Below are 21,849 nucleotides of genomic sequence, written 5' to 3' on the forward strand. Positions count from 1 at the left end.
TAAAGCTACTAAATTGAGTTGAGTCTTCATTTTAGAAAAACCAGTTGACCAAAGTTTTTTTTTTTTTACTAAAAAGACAATTATATTAACAAATAAAAAGAAAAAGTAGCTACAAAGTGAATATTAAAACAGAAATAGCAAAACTACCATGAAAAATAAAGGTGAGAAGAAAAGCATTTGTTGAGGAGGGAGACTAAATTGACAAGAAAGTGATCTTCCAAAAAGAAAGTAGACCTTATAATAATGCAATTCCTTAAAAGCAAAGCCACGTACACTTCTGCGAAATAATGCAACTGCCTTTTTCTCTATTTCTACACTGCTTATATGTTCACAGATACTTTTGAGGTTTATTTTATGTCCCCAACTCAGCCGACTTTCTGGTTTGGCTAACGTTACAATATTTCAGAGTTTTTCAACAGGAAAACCGATAACAGGCTCAGTCTTTGAGGCCATACTTCTCAGCTCAGCCACTTCATCATCATTTAGCCTCCAACCAAGTGCACCAACGAATTCCTTAGCTTGTTCTGCAGTTTTAGCTCCTGGAATAGGCACAACATTGCTTGTGCTACAAGCCAGTTCAAGACTACCTGACAGGGAAGTATGAGATTTTAGTCAATTCTAAAATCAATTCGATAAATATGTAAGCATACATGAAAAGATAAAATTTGTAATAAATATATATAAGAAAAGGTGGACATGGTTTCTATTAAGAAGATGGTAGAAAAACATTTGAGATATTTTCGACGTGTACAAAGTGAAACATATATTTTTGAGTAATATCAAGAGAGATAAAGGAAGACTAAAGAAAACAGTCAAAAAGGGTGTTGAACATGATTGTTCAGTTAACAACATATCAAAGGCGTAGTTGTTGATAGAACTAATGACATAGTGGAATCCATCCATGTAGCTGATCCCATCAAGTATGACAAAGTTTTTTGTTGTTGTTGTGGTAGTAGTAGCCCTAGAAAAGAGACTATTAAGAATACCAAAATTTTTTACCAGACGGAATTCAATGGATTGAAGAGAAAAAATAGGAGTTAGGCCCAGATTTGGATCCAATGAGGGGCCAAGACTTATAAAATGGTAAGAGTTGAAATAAAGTTTTTATATTTCAATTTATTTAGATAATTTTTCCTCAACCCGGATAATCTCGCTTAAGCACTGCAACAATACAAGCATGATTTCGATCTCAGCTCCATACAGTATTTTATCCTTGAAAGAAGGGCTAGTATCATATTACTATCATGAATGAGTAAAATTGGAACGAAACCATATTCTCGGTATTTAGTGATAGACAATATATACAGAGACCAAAAGGTATGTCAACAGATATAGCTTTCCTCTGTTAAATAATTAGAGATATGCCTTAAGTTTTTAGCAAGAGGGGATCTATAACCTCTATATATTGAGGTAAATTTGACCTTCCTTTAATTTTATGCCCAGAATTGTGATCAGTTTAACTACACCAATATATTAAATGTTCAAATTATAAATGAACCTGTGTATTTGTTTTATCATACTTCTTCCTATCTCTCTGATTTTGTTCAGCAAAGGTTGCAGCTGCAAAAAAAAATCGCAATTGAGGAAAGAAGCAAGATGACTAGAAGTATTAGATCTGCAAAATTACTAATGCAATGTTTGGTATGTAGAAAAATGTTTTTGAGAAAGAAAATGAGAAATGCATCTATCTTATTTTTTTTCTAGATACATTTTCTCATATCCTTTTTAGAAGGTATTTTTTCTGTGCACCAAGCATTACCTAAAGGTCTTACCTTCCTTAGAAACTCTGGAGTATAAATTCTGCCTCGAGGGCCAGTCGGTGGATTTTCTGGACCATACTTTCCTGAGAGAATTCCTGTTTAAGATAAAGGATACAGTAAATATTATCAACAGCCATTTGAACTCAACTTAAATAAAGGCCATTGAATACTTCATTATAATCTTTAACACCCCCATTACCTGAAAGCACTTGAACAAAATACAAGTCCATTTTTTTTTCTCATAAGATCAAACTTTGTAATAAAAAAACAAATGATCAAACTTTTGACTATTTAGTCGTAGAGGCTCTAATGCCATCTAAAGTACCACTTCAAGTCAAAGTTTTAAGCTCTCAAGAGTTAAGAGAGATCATCATTTGCTGTGATATATAAAAAGTCTGAAACATCAAACAACAGAAATAAAGGAAAATATTTAGCATGAATTATGCATTGCCATAAGGGTTACATGAAAAACCAAATGGAACATAAACCACTCTACAAATCAAGAACTTCAACTTCTTGTATACTGCAATTATATGTATAACTATGGCATTGCAGAATCCAACATAGGTCTTTAAACCTGATAATGCATGAAACCCTCACAATATTCTAGCAGCAGAGAGAAAACTAGAATACATATAGAAGAGAAATGCTTAAACAGGATGTTTGCTCACAGTTTCAGCTCTGCCGTTATTGTTGTAAGGAACCCTCCTGAACATCTACTGACCTACCCAATCCAAGATTGATTGAAAGCTTTTTTTTTTTTTTTCAATGTTTTGAAACAATACTGGCAGCCTAAAGCCAAAAGGGATACTTATGCCGCTTCAGGATATGAAATTGCAAACTAAAGAAACAGTTCGGAAAAAGAATGGCAAAAGCTACTAGCAGAGGACATTCTTGGATCATTCAGAGCATCGAAGTCTGGGCCCATGTTTAATGCAGAAGCCTTTCAATCTAAAGAAGCAGAAAACCAAATATCAGGTTATCTTTTTATGTAAACGAACTTATATCTTTTTATGTAAACGAACTTATAGTATGATTGACAGATAAATTATATTATTTCATCAGTTCATGGTGCTATGGTTTTTCAGATAATATATTAAATGAGAAAATGAAAACAAAAATAATGAAGGTTCATATAGAGAAGTATTCATTTAATCATAAGAGCTCAATTAGCTGTATCCAACACATCAGTTATATAGTGAAGTTTACCTTGAGCAATTGGACTATATGCAATAACTGTAACCCCAAGTTCATCGCATGCAGCTTTTACACCATTCTCCTCAGGGGCCCTATAGATGAGGCGTAGGTTATTTGGTTGGTTGCCAATGGGATGCCTCTCTTCTTAAGCTTCTCAAAGGCTTCACGGAGCCGCTTTTCTGATTAAAAGAAACAGAATAATACTATTATCTATACAATTCAATATATCAGTGAGAGCTTGTACAAAAAATAAGGCAGGTAATAATTCCAATAAGTTACCGCTATAGTTTGACACACCAACTGCCTTAACAAGGCCTTGCTCAACAGCATCTCCCAGTCCATCAATATACCTGAAAATAAATTCACTAGTGAACAAAGCCTTCTCTTAATCTGAACACGCTTGGATGTATGATTCCATGAACCATTTTGAATGAACAGTTCCTATGAAATAATGTTTTGCACTTGACAACCTTCATTTCCCCATACTCCAGGCCTGAAACCAAGAACCTCAATCAATTGCTAAATCACATCATAATGTTGGATGGCCCAACAAACAGAAAAGGAAACTTTGCTTGTTAATTAAAATACATACCAGTGCAGTTGATAGAGCTCCACTGAAGAGACTCCAAGTCGACTAAGGAATCTTTAAGGGCAGTAAGAACACTTTGACGACCAAACCGCCAGGGCAATGCAGCAAACTTGGTAGCAACCACAATCTCTGCTCCTGGATCCCTCTCTTTTCTTTTCTTGATAAATCTTGCGTAACAAACAAGAAAAGTATCCATTTGTAAATTTCCTTAGTTAACTCAAAGGTATATAAAAGGAGCACCTAAAATCTTAGAGCATGCCTTCCAAGAAGAAACCTCTGAATTTACTGCTCCTAGTGCGAACTGCAGAAGAGAAGAAAATCTTACTTCTCTCACCAACATTTATGCTTATTGATGGAGATGGGAAAAAAAAAAGAGAAGATACTGTTCACCTTAGAACCGTAAACTCAGCATATCAAAAAGGTTAGGCCTCATCAACACTGGCATTGAAAGCATCTCTGGCAGCTTTCCATCCTTCTACAGGAACCACATTCTGATGTCAAAGTATTGGTTTTCATGGTTAAGATTTGAAATTATTACAACCAATAGGGAGCACAGATGAACAAGAGTTTGCTGTTACCCAACTGAATAAAGGATAAACCAGTAACACAGATGAACTAGAGTTTTCTGTTACCATCTGAATAAAGCATAAAACAGTAAAGTTCTATACATTTATCCAACAAGTTAAAAAGAAATGACAGAGTGTACTGTGGTGCATACCTACAAATGGTAAAAGTAGTTTAGAAGGTCAACTTAGGGAGACTGTTATAGGTGGAAATGCAGCTTGTTACAGACACCATACCTTCTTTCTTGTATTCTATACTGTTATCAGATTAACTTTGTCTCTTCCATCTCTGTTCAATCCTCCACTTTCACCACCCAGCCTTTTTACACTTCAATATTATTATTATTATTATTATTTTTTTAACCAAACTTCAATATTAGATTGAATAAACAGCATGTAATTAAGAACTTTCTTGTTTTGGAAGGTACTGTACTTATAATTTATATAATCTCTAGATAAAATCAGTTAGTTGATTCTCTTATATTTCTCATATGACATTTAGACATGTTACTTCGCTTTGTGCCTTCCTATCTGCCTGACCCTAGTGCTGTCAACAATCTATATAACAGCATTATGTTTTCCAGAGAAGATCAATAGGATTATAACATGAATTCACATCACTCAATCACAAACATTACTTAAATTATTAAGATGGGATTTCAAATCTTTCACTTTTCTCCTTTCAATTAGATTATCTAACAACTTTGGCATAAAAAACCTTATATCTAGAACTGGCGTCAGACAACCAACAGTGCCAACCTTGAATGTTGAGCAGCTAGCAAGAAAAGCAATCATTCTCAGCCCCCACCCAAAAATTAAACCATTCTAAAACTGCGTTCAACTTCACCAATCCATCAAATGGATAGATATTGCTGTTTTGCTAACAATTTATTCCTCCGTAGTACTTGCATTAGAAGTCAGTTCGCATTGGCAATTTAGGAGCATGTTACGGACAATAAAGCATAACACCAAACACCAACACTTCCCGAAAAACCAAAGAAGAAGAGTAAAATATTCGAGGCCATATTTGACATGACATGACAGTCACTTCAAATGGTAAACTGGACTTCGTATTTCATCAACTTGTGTTGTGCATGACCAGAGTTGTTTGTGTACCAGGCTCAATCGGGGGTAGACATGATCCAACATAATGGGCTAGTTCTAACGCTTCGGGCATTGGGCTTAATTCAGGTCCATCCCATCCGGTATGTACAATTCCAAGCCAAGTTTTATCCATGAGTATAGGGCCTTCATGATAGGTAAGAAAGAACAGAGATACATGTGTACGTGTCCTAGCAAATCCATGCCACTTTCTTGGAGTAACCATTAAGCAGAGCATAAATTTAACATTAATTAATTTACTACTACGGATATGATACGCAAATGCAACCAGGAAGTCATTCATAAAGGGAAGAAGTTACCATTCATTCGAATTTATTCCAGTAAGTAGTATCACCCCCAAGACCAAGCACCAATTCCAAGTTTGGCAACCTTCAAGTCAGAACAACCCAACTTGACCTTCTCTTCCTCTGTTTTAAGCGTAGCAGAACCCTCAGAAGCAGCCGTTTTCACTCTGTGAATTCTGGAGTGGCCCAGAACACTAAAACACGCACTGCTCAGATGAAAGGCCATGAATGAATAGATTCAACAAAGACAGAGAACAACTGGCTGGGCACGATTCTAAGAAAGAAAGATTCTCGAAGCTTTGAAGAGAACGACGTATTTTCCCAGAAAATGGTGCGAGAAACTGAGGGGAAGGAGCTCCCCAGAATTGAGGTGAGTTACAACTTACAATAACAAAGAAGGGAAACGACAGAAAATCAGTAAATGCGGCGGTGGCTCATGGGGTACACGTCAGATTTACTTTCTGTGGACACACGCACAATTCTTTGAATTGAAATTCTTCGTCACAGAAATAAACAGACTTAATCAAAGAGTATTAGTTAAGAGAGACTATATTAAAAAGACAGTGTCATACAAAAAAATTCTAAAAGAAAAAATAACAATTAAATCTCAAAAGGTAGAATTCTAAATTTAAATTAAATTTAAAAAAATTATAAATATTAATTTAAAAAATTACAAATTTCAAAAGTCTTAACTATAAAAAAATTTAAATCTAAATACTTTATTTATAATTATGTAAATCGATATTTATCATTTATTTTTCAAAAAATTTTGTTGATGATTTAATTATTATTATTTAATTTTTTTTGAGACTTCTTTGTCAATCTTCTCGAATTAAACCTTATAAATCACGACCTTCATTTAAAAGGTATTCCAAGAGTACAATTCTGCTGGACAATGTGACTAGCTTTTTTCTTTATTCCCGTATTGTTTTAAAATTAAATTTACATGTAACTTATGAGGGTTCATCTCTATCTAACTTTGTGGCTCAATTGAACATAACATTTCAGAATCTTTCAGCAGGAAAGCCAATAACACGCTCAATGTTGAAGCCATACTTCCAGCTCAGCCACTTCATCATCACTTAGCCTCCAACCAAGTGCACCAACGAATTCCTTTAGCTTGTTTTTGCAGTTTTAGCTCCTGGAATAGGCACAACATTTTCTTGTGCTACAAGCCAGTTTAACACTACCTACCGGAAGAGAAAGTCCAAGTTTTTCATCAACTAGTGGTCCTGGAAAAGTCATTAAGAATGTGTTCATGCGTCCATTTTGGGACCAGCAAAACATCTGTTTTCCAGGTCCAACAATTGTTAGATTTGTGAAAACTTCCATTTTGTAAGAATTGTATAATCATTATTGGGATCCCATTGAATTGGAGAGAAAAATAGGAGTTGGGCCCTGGTTTGGATACAATGAAATGCCTGAATTCATAAAAAGTTAAGAGTAAAAATAAAGTAAAAAATTTATATTATTGAATTATGCCTGAAGTTTTTAGCAAGATGGGATGTATAAATCTCTTTTTTTTTTCTTTTGTATTCCAAGGTATTCTTACAAACCAACGGCCATGAGACTAATCCCTTAAAAAATTAAAACGCCATTTAAGAGGGGTTGTCATTTTTCAAGAGATGTCTCTACATGCATCTAAGAAATTGAATTCTAAAATAATCCTTAGAATAACCAGATTGCTACCATATGCGCCACACTCACTTGTATGCATAAAACTCTTTAATTTGAGGTAAATTTTGTCTTTCTAAAATTTTCATGTGGCATGGTGATGAATATTTGTGAGCAATTATAGGATTAGTGATTGATTGATATAGGATGGGATGATAAGTGGGCAATGTTTAATATAGAGGAGTATTGGGCCAATTTTGTGCACTAATTTATGTGTCTTTTGATTGAAAATAAGCCCAAGATGGAAGCCCAAGTCCAAGAAGGAAAATCTGAAAAAGAATTCTGCATAGATCATATTCGCTGTTGCAAAAGCGCGCTTCGCTGCATTAGCAAAACGCACAGCTTTAATTTTCCATGCATTTACTACCCCCACAGGGATGATGTAGGATGGCTCAAAAGGGTGAAACTAAACTACGCTTTTTTTTTTTTTTTTTTGGGGGGGGGGGGGGAGAGAATAAAACGGAGAGGTCAGAGCTATAACAATGAAGACAACAAAGTGTAGGGAAAGTAAGTGTCTACAATTATGAGGAGGCTTCGTCAAAACTATAGACTTCGTGTTTCTGTTATAAGTGAAATGAGCAATTATAAAAAGAGTATAAATGTCTTCACTAGATTGCTAAAAAAGGCTTATATGAACGGCACTACACCAATATACAAAGTTGTATAAGTTATAAATCACACTTGAAGATAAGAATGAACCTGTGTATTTGTTTTATCATACTTCTCTCCTATCTCAGCGATTCTTTCCAGCAAGGGTTGGAGCTGCAGAATAAATTCACAATTGAGGAAAGAACCAATGTGACTAGAAGTATTATATCTGCAAAATCACTAACCCTTCATCTGGAATGAGAGGAAAATAGGAAGAAGAGAAAATTAAAGGAGAAAAGTAGAAGAAAAAAGACATTTCCCTTCTTGAACACAGTTTTCGATCAGTTTTCACAAATTAAAAGGAAAAGAGGAAAAGAGGAAGAAGAGAAAAAAGGAGAAAGAAGAAAAAGACATTTCCCTTCTTTAACACAGTGTCTATCAGTTTTTCCCAAATTCAAGGAGAAAAGTAGAAGAAAGAGACATTTCCCTTCTCTAACACAGTTTTTTGATTCGTCCCCCCCACCCCCCTGTTGGGAAATTGGGGAAAATAAGGGTGAAAAATCTTCCCTTAGTTTTCTCTGCTCCTTGTTTTCTTCCCATTGCAAACAAAGCCTAAAAGCCTTACCTTTCTCAGGTACTCTGGAGTATAAACCAAGCGTCGAGGGCCAGTTGGTGTATTCTCAGGACCATACTTTCCTGTTAAAACTCCTGTTTAGGATAAGGATACAGTAAATATTGTCAACAACGACTTCAACGCAAGAAGCTTACAGGTCAGTGAATACTTTATTATAATGTCTATCATTCCCCATTACTTGAAAGCAGTTTGAACAAATACACGTCCATTTTACCTTGGACCATCAGATCAAACTGTGTCATCCAAAAAAGGGGGGGTCAAACTTTTTACTATATGAAATAGAAACTTGATTACCATGTAAAGGAACAATTCAACTCAAAATTTTAAGCTCCAGTGTTAATAAAAGGTCATATCCAACAAGTCTAAATCATCAAACAACAGAGATAAAGGAAATCATTTACATGAATCATGCATTGCCAAAAAGGTTACATGAAAACCAAACGGAAAATTTGCAGCCCTATAAAAAATCAAGAACTTGAACTCATTGTATGCTGTGATTGGAAATTCCAGAATCCAACATAGGCGTTTAGTCTGACCATGCGTGAAACATGAAACCCTCCCCAATGGTTTAGTAGCAGAGAAAGGCAAGAATTGCAAAAGGATACTAGCAGAGAAACATTCCGGAATCAGTAAGAGCATCAAAATCTGGACTCATGTTTAAATGTTAGAAGCCTCTTTGTCTAAAGAAGCATGATGAAAACAAATATTAGGCTATCTTTTTACGTAAATAAACCTAAGTATGATTGAAAGAGAAAGTTATCATTTTATCAGTCAGGGACGCTATGGTTTTACAGATGATACAGTAAATGTGAAATAATGAAAGCAAAAACAATGAATGTTTATATACAAAACTAATCTTTTAATCACACTGAACTCCATTACCCAACATATTAATTATGCAGTGAAAAGAAGTTCACCTTGAGCAAGTGGACAATATGCAATCACTGTGACCCCAAGTTCATCACATGCAGCTTTCACACCATTCTCCTCAGGGGCCCGGTAGATGAGGCTATAGTTTACTTGGTTTGAAGCCAATGGAATGCCTCGCTTCTTAAGCTTCTCATAGGCCTCACGGAGCCGCTTTTCTGATTAAAACAAATAGAATAATAATATCACATATACCAATAATTCAATAAAGAAATAAGGCATGTAATTATTCCAAGAAATTACCATTATAGTTTGAAACACCAACAGCCTTAAACAAGGCCTGTTCAAAAGCATCTCCCAGTCCATCAATATACCCTGAAAATAAAATCACTGGTGAACAGAGCCTGTACATAATCTGAACATGATTGGATGCATGCATAGTCATCATCATCGGATTCCATGAATCATTGCTGAGTGAATACTGAATAGTTCAATGAAATAACGTTTACACTTGACAACCTTCATTTCCCCATACTCCAGGCCTGAAAACAATAATCTCAATCAATTGATGAATCACAACATAATGTAAGCAGCTTCAACAAAAAGAAAATGAAACTTTTCTCGTTAATGTAAGGGAAATTTCTCATTTTGGTCCTTATAACTTTGATTCAATTATAATTCAATCTCTGAATTTTAATTTAGTGCAACCTAGTCCCCATATCAGTTTATAACCTAATCTCTAAATTTTGACTTAGTGCATCTCAATCCCTATAATTTTAACTATTTAAAATATTAGTCCGTAAGTTTTAAGAAATAGCTTCAGTCCTTGTAATTTTTTTTTAAAAAATAAGGGACCAATATTATAAATGCTTAAACCTATAGGGATTGAATTGCGTTGAGTTAAAATTTACAAACTAAGTCAAAAAGCTATAGGAACTAAGTTGCATTGCACCAAGTCAAAATTTAGAGACTAAATTATGAATGAGCCAAATCTATAGGGAACAAATGACTAATTTTTCCTTAATTAAAATATATACCAGTGCAGCTGATAAAGCTCCACTGAAGAGAGTCCAAGTCTACAAAGGGAATCTTTAAGTGCAGAGAGAACATTTTGCCGGCCAAACCGCCAGGGCAGTGCAGCACACTTGGTAGCAACAGTAATCTCTACACCTGGATCCCTCCTTTTTCTTTCCTTCATAAACCTTGTATCACAAACACAGAGAAGCATCAATTTGTAAATTTGCTTAGTTAACCAACATGTATAAGAAAAGGCACACCTAAAATCTTAGCACATACCTTCCAAGAAGAACTTCTGAATTTATTGCTCCTAGCATGAGCTGAAGAAGAGAACAAAATCTTACTTCTCTCACCGCGTATTTATGCCTATTGAATAGAAATCATTATATATAGTAAAGTGCATCATCCCATGGTACATCTACAGTGGGATGAACAGTAAATTACATTTGTTTCTAATTTTATTTTATGCTCTTAGGGGCTTGCAATAAGCATGAGGTTTATAGTGGAAAAAAAGGTAAATGTGAGGCCCATAGAAATAATATGTGTGAGATCCCCTCATTTGGTACTCATATTTTTTTTATATGTATAAGCAAATAATGTAAAAAATGTTTGTCCCACAATAAATCTATAGTTGGATGAATTTGTAGAGCAACAAGTGATAAATCTAATCATATTTATTGGGGATAAATTTTTATTTTTCAATTAATTTTACGGAGCAGAACTTAATAGTAAATTTATTTTTTAATTTGATTTCAAAAATTTCTCTCATATTAATTAAAAGAAAAGTACAGGTATGGGAGATGAGCATATTCATCTCCAAGACAACATATTTAAAATAAAATAAGTTATTGTTTATCTTTAATATGCATAGGCAAAAATAACTTTAAAATAAAATAAATTGTTATTTAAATTTAATTTAAATAAATAAAAATTAAGTAGACTAAATAAATTATTTTAAATTTTTTTATTTCTATTTTATTTTTATTTTTTTAAAAATTAAAATACCTTGTACATCACACGGAGAATAATCTAGCAGGGGAAAAAAGCCGAAGATAAATGCTCACCTTAGAACCGTAAATTTCAGCAGTATCAAAGAAGTTTAGACCATCATCAACACAGGCATTGAAGCATCTCTCACGCCTTTCTCATTCCTATCTACAGGAACCACAAATCTGATGTCAAAATATTGATTTTCATAGTTGAGATTTGAAATAACTTAAACCAAATGAGGAGAAAACTGAACTAGAACTTGCCGTTCCCCAGCTGAATAAAAGCAGGGGAAACTATAAAATATTTACAAAGACATCCCATGAAATTGTAAAATTACAATCAATTTCCTTGAAACCTTGTAATAATTTTGTCATGGGTGTGAAAAGATCACAGTGCCCCAACTTCAGAACCTGTTGTGTGAATTATGAAATTTCAATTGTAAATGATGGTTTGTCAGTTGTGAATTTGGAAAATGACAAATTAACACTCCATTAAAAACATTAATTTCAAGTTAGGATCTTCATAATTAGGTTTCCAAATTCATAACTACTTCTCACATGTTTTCAGTACTGCAGCTATAAAAAATCTTGATTTGATATTAACATTCTTATAATGCCCTTACTTGTCATTCTGTCTTGTAAATTCATGGTAACCCATTGTAAACATGAACTAACAAAAATGTCCTTATTCTCTCACATTTTTTGCAAGGGGTCATCGTAAATTTTCAACTGGTCATGATTCAACTAGTATAAGATAATTAAAATATACCAAATATTCAGATATTCATGTATAACATGAAAAAAAAAATGTTATGGCCATGGTTTTTTTTTTTGGGGGGGGTTACCCATAGGTATTTTTTTTATTAAAAACAATCATGTTCGAGATACTATTGAACAATAAATGTAAAAAACTCTCCTAATAAAAAATTTGAATCTAAATTTGTCACAATTCATGGCCATGATTGACAGAACTTAAGACTTCAAAACGTAATCGGACACACTGTATCTCCTCAACATGCAGTGCGAGGGTCTAGTGTTGTTTCTGTACCAGGCTCATCGCCTACTCCAACATTATGGGCCAAGTCTAACACTTGATCCGTTGGGCTTAATTCAAGCCCGTTCTATCAGGCATGTACAATCAGTATAGAACTTCGACGATGGCCAAGAACAGAGAGACGTGGGTACGGTGTACCGTGTCTCATAGTTCTAATATAAATGTCGAGATTTGAATCCCTCATCCTCATCCTTCCGCTCATTTTTTTCCCTCTCATCTCATCTTTGCTCGGATTAAAATTGAATGATTAGCAAGAAACAACAGAAATTGAATCTAGTAGAAGGATTAAGAGTCTCCCGCATTTTGATGAATAAGCTTCGAGTCTTGTTGTAGGAATACTTGCATCTAATAAAAATGACAGCTGTACACAATATAAAAAAATGAAATGGTTGATATTAATGTCTTATAAAATTATTACAATAATATTATATATAAAATAATTAAATAAATTTGACTAGGACAATTCACACCTGTAAATTAATTGTATACTATCATTAAAATACTACATTCATTAAAAATATAAAGTATTTTTAATTGAATTTCATCTTTCAATAAAATAATTACTTATTTTTCAACTAACCGTATCTTTTTATATTTATTCCTATTAAATATTTTACAATAAATATAAATCATTTATCAATAGGGTACTTAAAAAAAAAAAAAGGCAATGACTACACCTTGAAAGACTAAAAAGTCTTATATTTTTTAACATCTAACCCCTCAAAAAATATCTTACATTTTTAAACGAAATGAATATTTTTTATTTTTAAGTAGTTTATCGCTCTAGACTTATTTTTATGTAATATTATAATAATAGTTTCATAAAATACTAAATCTTAGTCATTCAACAGTTTACCATTAATTTTTAATCCAATAGTAAAGATAGGACAAGTGGAGAAGAAATGAGAGGGGAATCAATAGAGCCTGTAATTTAGGAAGATCAAATTTATTTGAGTTGGACTCAATTCGGTTTGAACTTATTCGGATCGAACTTAAAGTATTCTACCTTCTAACAAAATTCAACCCTAACATTTTTTGGTCAGATTTAGAATGGCCTGTCGAACTTGGTTAAAATTATTAACTCTACATGTATATAAAAATGAAAATTTTAAACAATTGAATTTATTCAGGACGAGCCCAATTTGGGTCGGATTAATTTAAATTAGATTTATAATATCTTACTCTCTTACAAAAAAACTCAAATAGTCAAACCACTTTCTAACTTTTAGGACGGGTTCAGCTGAGCTAGCAGATTGATCTGTATTACTGGCTGGCTCTAAGGATGAGAAAAACAAGCAAGCCATTGTTTTTTTTTTTTTTTTTGGGTCTGAAATGCATCCATATACAAGCAAGTCATTGATAAAGGGAAAGTAAAAGGAGTGATTACCAGTCCATTGGAAATTGTTCCAGAAAGTAGTATCACCCCAAGACCAAGCACCGATTCCAAGTTTTGTCACCTTCAAGTCTGAACCACCCAACCTCACCTTCTCTTCCTCTGTTTTAAGCGTAGCAGAACCCTCCGAAGCAATTGCTTTCACTCTCTGAATTCTCAAGCGACCCATAACACTGCTAAAGCACGCTCCGGTGATATGAAACGCCATGAATAGTAAAGGGAGGGAAAAACAATCCAAATTCAACAAAGAGATAGTATCTGAATTATGAGTACGAAAAAGGAAAACCCTAATTAAACTAAAGAACTAGTGCAGAGAACAATTGGGTCCCGATTAATCTTGGGAAGATTATTCTAGAAATTTTTGAACGGAACGCAGTCCATCTCTTCCTAGAAAACTGTGCCGATGAGACACTACAATACAGGGAATGGAAAGGACAGAAAATCAGCAAAAGAGAGGCGGTGGCTGATGGAGGCACACGTCAGATTTAATTTTGTGGACAATGCCCGATACTTTAATTAATAATCTAGAACTATTGGTTTTCCTTCCAACCATTTTATTTTTATTAAATTTTAGTATAATCATTTAATTTTTCAATGTCATTTTTATACGGAAAACTTTAATGCCCTAAAAAATGTTAACAAAAAATATAGAATTAAATAACAAATTGTCTTGAAAGTGTAGGTTCATTTTGTAATTTTTTTTTGTCCTTTTATATAATATTAAAGCATTTTAATAAATTTTTTATTAATTAATGGTTAAAGTTAATTTTTATAAACGATAAGATAAATATTATACTATTTTTTAAAAATTTTTAAAAAAATATTATATAAAAAATGAGTTTAGAATTTTAAAAGTTCTTGAATCTATAGTTTAAAATGAAACTATGCTTTAACCTAAAAATATGTTACTTTAAATATTCAAATACTAAAACTTTTTAGATTTTCCTATTTTGGATCTATAGTTATAAATGTGGTGTACTTATGTTGTTTGTATATTTCTATGGGTTAGAAAATATATTTGCTCTTACATTATTTTCAAAGAATATTGAGCATTTTATATTATGATATGGTGCAAAGTAAACCATCAACTAAACAAACATAGTGTGTATAACCTTTCATCTATTTATAATTATTTGAGCTAAATATGAAATATAGCTTGCTAGAGCATTTAAATAGGCCATAAAACTATATGAGCTAAGTGATTAAAGAGTCAAACTTAATCAGTAACCTAAACAAAAGAGCCAGCCCTGAGCTCAGTGGAGAGTCATGGCCAATTAAGCATGTCAAAATCCCGTCAGTTACAAACCCACTTTGTGGACAATTGATACATAAAGACACGATCTCAATCGATCCTGAATCTCATAGGAGCAGCATCATCGTGCCTAAATATTTCGACGAGATAGGCTGATTACTTAAAATGGAAGATAGTGAGTAAAGAGTAAAAATTACGCTATAAGTTTTGCAGGATCCCTAATTCTTTGTAAGAACATTTCAGGTTCTAAGGGAGAGGCTAACATCACTCTACCACTATAAATAGAGTACCAAAGCGCAGAAGAAGACAACAGTCAACACTAAAAAAAGACTCGCATTTTAAATCCATAGTTCTTAGGTTTATCAAGTAGTTTTTATCTCCAATTTAAACTTGTAACTGTTTACGTTTCAATAATAATCAAACACTTATTCTACCAAATCTTGTGTATCTTTTACATTCGGATAAATTGTGATAAGGGAGTCCATGGATTCTTTTTATTATCAATTGATACTCAACATCTCTAGCATGCCTGATAACTTGTTGTTCATGATGAACAATGACAAACATGCCTTTATCTACTCATTTTCATGGCTCCTTGCAAAGATGGAGACAAGAGGGACTAAGAGCCATGACCCCCTAATTTTTTAATTTTTTTCTTAATAAAATGTAAGGGTCATATATTGTCAACTCCTAAGTTGGTATATTATAAAAGCTTTAAAATAGTAAATGGAGTTCTCATTTCAAATCTATATGTAGTCTTTTATATATGTATAGTGTAACTGTTTTTTTCAGTATTTTAAAGATATATTTATAATAAAATCTATTTATTTTCAACAAGATAATACTATACATGTTATTAAACCATTGAAGTCATTTGATTTAACTTTCGTTTTATATTTGATGAAAGAAATTATAAGAATTATTACTAACAAATTTTGTTAAGCATTAGAACAAAAAAATATAATTGACATAAAAATGTTGTGACAATGGAGCATCATTGCCGTGTTGATATATTTATTTACTATGATTATATATTAAAAGAATTAAATAATAAATTTAATAAGTAAATAATAAAACTTCTTAGACCGAAGGGAACTTTATATCCCAATTATGCATTTAAATCATTCTTCAATACTCATGAGTAAGATGAAATTTTTATCAATTTAATGATAGTTTATATTAAAAAAAACTTTAAAAAATTTATTGTAAACATAATAATTAATTTTTTTATGTTATAAAAAATTGATGAGCAAAACTTAAAAATATATATATACATATATATATATATAGATGTATATATATATTTATATATATTTATGAAATTAAAATATAAATATATGTATTAAAATATTTATATTATATCTGTAATATATTCCTTTCTTCAATAACAACCTTCGCATCTCCATCAACGCCAAGCTCGTCTTTCATGTTCTTCATGCCTGTTCTAACTCCAGCACCGAGTCCTTCAGCTTCTTCAATTAGGCTCAATCCACAACCCTTCATACTAACCTACATTTGTGGAATTCAAAGAGATGGTCAAGATCCTTGCTCGAGCCAAGAAATATGACCACCATACAGAAGCTCGATCAACAGATGAAGACCCAAAATTTGAGTTTGTCTCTCGAAATTGTCTCCTTCATCATTGAAGAGTATAGTGAGCACAACCTTGGGGACCAAGCCGTTGAGATAGGAAATTCAATTTCCCACAAAATCCAACTCGAGCTGGTTGACAAGCCTCAACTTCAGTAGCCACCACTGTAGTAGCTCCATCTCTGCTTGTTCCTCCACCACCGCAAATACCATCACTTCCTCTCTGTTCCACGTCTCCCTTGCCAAGCCTCATAAGGTCAACCAAGCCCCGTGGGAGGCCATGTCCCGTTTTTACCGTAACATTGATGACTAACTCAACCTTTATCACTTTCGCCTCCTCTAATGCACTAGTGGTTCAGTGACGGAGTTAGGATCTTTGATTAGAATGGACAAGATATTATTTAAATATTAAATAATTAATTTTTTGCCAAAATTAATTTTTAATTATATATTCTCTCACTTCAAAAATATAAAGTACTTTTAATTGAATTTCATGTTCCAATAAATCAGTTATTTATTTTTAAATTAACTATATTTTTTTATATTTATCCCTTTATATAAGAGTGTTTCACCTTAAAATAAATATAAAATAATTTATTTAATAGGGGTACTTTTGAAAACAAAAAGTAATAATTATACATTGAAAGATTAAAAATGTCTTATATTTTTTAACATTTAATCTCTCAACAAATGCCTTACATTTTTTAACAAAAGGAGTATAAATTATATATCTTATAACTAGAGCTTGATAGTAATTCTTAAGAATTTATTTTAACTCAACGTTATATAAATTTGATTTATATTGTTTAAATAAAGAATATTACTCTTTCAAAATCTAATGATAATTTCACCTTAACGTAAATCATATTTTAACAAGAATATATTTAAGTAATTAAAAAGTTTAAGAAATGCAAATTTAAGATAGTATTTAAACAAACAAATAATATAAAAATAATTTTTTTTCAAACTTTTACAAATATCACAAATAAAATATTAAAAAAATTCTCTCAATCTCTCTCTTTTTTTTGGCCAAACTTCCTTGTCTCCTCAATTTCACGTCAATTACTGCCACTTGTTGTAAGCCTTCCACACACTCGCAGTCTTCTTCTTCTTCTCTCTCTCTCTCTCTCTCACAAATGAAGCAGATAACAAACATTAAAGAGTGCAAAATTAAAAAATCAGAGAGGGCAAGATCTAAAATTAATACATAAACACCTCTATTTTCAAAATCTTAAGGGGTGCACCCACCCACCCCAGAATGCACATAGCTCAACAAGTGAGTAGTATATATTTGACTTTTTACAAGAAACTTTTTACATCGATTGATATATAAATGATGTAGAAAATAAGATGGTGATAATTTTGTAATTACTAGCTTATCCTTAGGCAACTAATGTAAATAATCTTTTCTATATGAGTTGCCTAGACAACCAATGTAAAAAATGATTAAAATTTTAAAATTTAAAAAATTAAATACTTTATATATCGAATGTATAAAGTACTTTCTACATCAGTTTCTAATTACTAGCTTATCCTTAGGCAACTAATGTAAATAGTCTTTTCTACATCAGTTGCCTAGACAATCAATATAAAAAGTGATTAAAATTATTAAAATTTAAAAAATTAATTACTTTCTATATCAGATGTATAAAGTACTTTCTACATCGGTTTCTTAGGAAACTAATGTAAAAAGTTTTCTAAATTTTTGCATCATTTTTCTTCTCTCACATAGACATCATTTTCATGATTTATCACTCATAGACATGATTTTCTCCTCATCTTCACCATTTTTCTTGCTCAAAATCACAAATCTTCAATGGTATTGATCCTCCCCACCTATGATCATCGTCTTCTTAAAACCATATCTTCCATTTCTTTGAAAATCTCCCTCCTCCTTTTTCATCTTCTCCATTTTCAGATGTGCTCATGTTAGTTTCTTCAACTAGTTGCTCATGGTTTGGTGGAAGCATTGATTCCAAGCACTTTTTTGGACTCAAATTAGTAAGATAAGATTGTTTAAACTTATTCCTACCCACTAGTCTCTTCTTTAAACTAATTTTTGTAGAATTTATGGTTAGGGTTTTCTTTTTTAGGGATGCCCAACCATTGGGTTCGAGTTTTATCGTGATTTTGAAGTTAAATAGGTGTTATGCAAGTGTAATAATGATTATGATGATTAAATTTAAGAGTTTGGATGGATTTAACAGTGTTGGCTAAAGAAAAATCATAATTATGATTTCAATATATATCACGTTCAAATATTTTGATGGATTTAATAATATATATTTTATATACACTTTTTGGTCTTATTTTGTCTTTCTTTCATTTTCATGACTTGAAAAATTCATCATTTTCAAATCAATTACATGCATGTTTTGGTGTTGATGAATATATATAGTAGCAAACATGTTGTTCTTAAAATCATCAGTTGAGTGGAGTTTTCTTAGAATCCACTATTTTATATTAGTCCAAAATTCTTCAATTTAATTTTTTTTTAAAGATGTATTAGTCACTAACTTCATAATCTTACTCATGCATAGGGCAATGAGAACATATCAATTATCCTTGAAGCATGCATATAAATTCAAGGATCTTATGAGAATTGGGCCAAAAGCAAGTGAGTCTAACGCTTTATGAACTTATTTAATCATTTCTTATCAATTATATAAAGCCATAAACAAACAATGAAGACTAACTTATGCGGCCTTTTATGGAGAGTTTTTAAGTTCAGATAGTTCTAAACAACATTAACAAGTTTGTTGGCTTTAGGTAAGTTTTGTAATACCTTGTGGTTAGTTGATTGTGACAATTTAATTGTTGCAAATTGTAAAGGAATTATGTTAGATAGTTGATATGTTTGGATAATTAAAATGGATTGTATTGTTTAGATAAAAATTTTATATGAATTGTACTGTCTGGTTGATTATTTTTGTGTACAAGGATGTGATAGTGTATAGAAATATATATTATGTATATAAAAAAATCACTTTTATATTGGTTCTAATCATAACCTATGTAAAAAGTTAATTTTCTACATCAGTTGTAACAATAACCAATGTAAAAAACTCACTTTTTACATCAGTTATAGTAACAATTGATATAGAAAATTAACTTTTTTCACTGGTTGTGATTATAACAATGTAAAAAGTGGGGTATAATTTTTTTTAAAAATTACATGACTTTCTACATCGATGATGACTTTCAATATTTTATTGAATTTATTGGTGCTTTAATTGTAATTGCAAGTCCTTTATTTGAATTTTGTTAGCAAAAATATGATTAAATAGATGAATGTGTGTGAAAATGAGCTTGAAAATATGTTAAAAGTTAGTGGATCAATTCTATTATTTATTTTAAGTTTTATGCATGTAGGGAGGCCCATTTAGGGGCCCAAAGAAGAAAATTTTTGAGTCCAAATCAACAAAATTAAATTTAAAAAGAAAATTTAAATAGGTCATCTTCACTACAATGAAGTGCGATTTTAGTAAAACACATAGTTTGGACTTTTAGCAAATTTTTAGGGCTTAAGCACCTCATTTTCGACTATTATTCACTTCTAACAGCTATAAAACGTCTAGGAAGAGAGAAAAGAGCCAAAGAAGGGTTGGAGAAGCTTTGGTTTGGTGAAAAATCAAGGGTTTTGCTCAAGATTGATTTGATTATGCTTTTCTTCTCCTTCTTCTCTTTACTTTGCTGTATATATTGTTGATTTTGTTGTTATAGAAGCCATGTGTGGCTGATTTTCTCTTAATCTAGCATAGCTATGAACTGATTTTTGGCTTAGAGAATGTTCGGACCATTTATTTAAGCTTAATATTAATTTTGTTTACTTAATCTTATGCTTATTTGTCTACTTAATGCTTGGCCATCATTAAGTGTGAATTTGGAGATTTAGGTTTTGTCTTGGAAGAGAAAAATCTAAATTTGACCATTAGATTGAGTAATGTGGGATTAGAATTTATTTTAATTTGTCAATAGGATAGGAATATACCTATTGGAGCCATATAATCACATTAGAGTGAATTTGTGTCATTTTGCCTCTTGGATAATTGTGTTAGAAATAATAAATTAATTTAAGAGAGGGGTGTAATTAATCGAAAGATAATTATTCCTATTAATTCTCTAGATTAACAAATTAATATTAAGTGAATTTATTTAGATAATTACATGTTCTATAAATTAAAAAAGGGATTAGCCACTCTAGATTGCCTTGATTGTTTGTGGTTGTTAGAATTTTAATTTTAATGTATTTTTCTAATTTTAATCCTTATTTTGCAAAAATCAAATCTATATCTTGCTTTGCTCAACTTAAATGAAAATGAAGACTTTATTGCCTAATTACCAATTAACTTGATTCTTTGTGGGATCAAACTTGATTGGCTGCTTACTAATTACAAATCATATACTTGCAGTAAAACATAATTGTGTGCATCAATCGGCTATAGAATCAATGTAAAACATCAAGGACTTTCTATACTTTTTGGAACAATATCGCCTTATGAACAATATCTCTTGATGAAGGCTTCCATGGTGGACTTGAAGATGGAACTTGAAGGCTACCGAAGAGATTCCTAGGAGGAATATGAATGAAGATTGAATGCTAACTTGCCAAGAATTCTCTTATTCTAGTTTTCTCATTCCTACTCTTTGTTGTAATTCTTAATTAGATTGCAACTGTGATATGCGTGTAATTCTAGTTGGAGTTCATATGTTCTTGAATGGGAATGCTTGTCTTGTATCTCCTCTTGTTATAACTTGAGGCTTTGATCCGTTTCCAATATAATAATTGCATAATTTTGTATTGTCATATTGATAGTCTTGAATTTGCTTTGCATAATTTTGTGAGTGATTTCATGACTCGTCTTAATGGATTTGCATAATTTTGTAACCTTCCCAAGCACATTCTTAGCCTTGGCCATAGCATTAAGAGGATCTAGACACATTGATAATTCCAATCTAATTAGTGAAACTAGTGGAGACAACTAGCTAGAGTAATCAATGTTTAATTACCTTGGATTGACCAATGAGAAGATTTTATAAAGCATTTCATAATTGAGATAATGATATATTTATCATCTAATTCCTAGTTATCACCATCTTTCATAAGGGACTCAAAACACTCTTTACTTGCTTTTATCACTTTAGTGATTTAGACTAGTTTTAACATTTGAACTCAATCTTTGGATAACTTGTAACACTTTTAAACACTTTCATAATCAATTTGGCTAAGCTTTTAGGGAAATGATCTATATTACACCTTAATTGCACTAGAATTT

The 21,849-nt window shown here is 31.9% G+C and overlaps 2 pseudogenes; both read right to left on the reverse strand.

Moving 5' to 3' along the window:
* Nucleotides 1-215: 215 nt before the first annotated feature.
* On the reverse strand, nucleotides 216-5,955 carry LOC129302481 (uncharacterized oxidoreductase At1g06690, chloroplastic-like; annotated as a pseudogene).
* Nucleotides 5,956-6,347: 392 nt separating this feature from the next.
* LOC129302480 (uncharacterized oxidoreductase At1g06690, chloroplastic-like) lies at nucleotides 6,348-14,208 on the reverse strand (annotated as a pseudogene).
* Nucleotides 14,209-21,849: the final 7,641 nt, after the last annotated feature.

This window comes from Prosopis cineraria, unplaced genomic scaffold (assembly GCF_029017545.1).
Source record: "Prosopis cineraria cultivar Desert tree isolate PC_DT_omini unplaced genomic scaffold, ASM2901754v1 PC2, whole genome shotgun sequence".
NCBI classification, from domain to species: Eukaryota; Viridiplantae; Streptophyta; class Magnoliopsida; order Fabales; family Fabaceae; genus Prosopis; species Prosopis cineraria.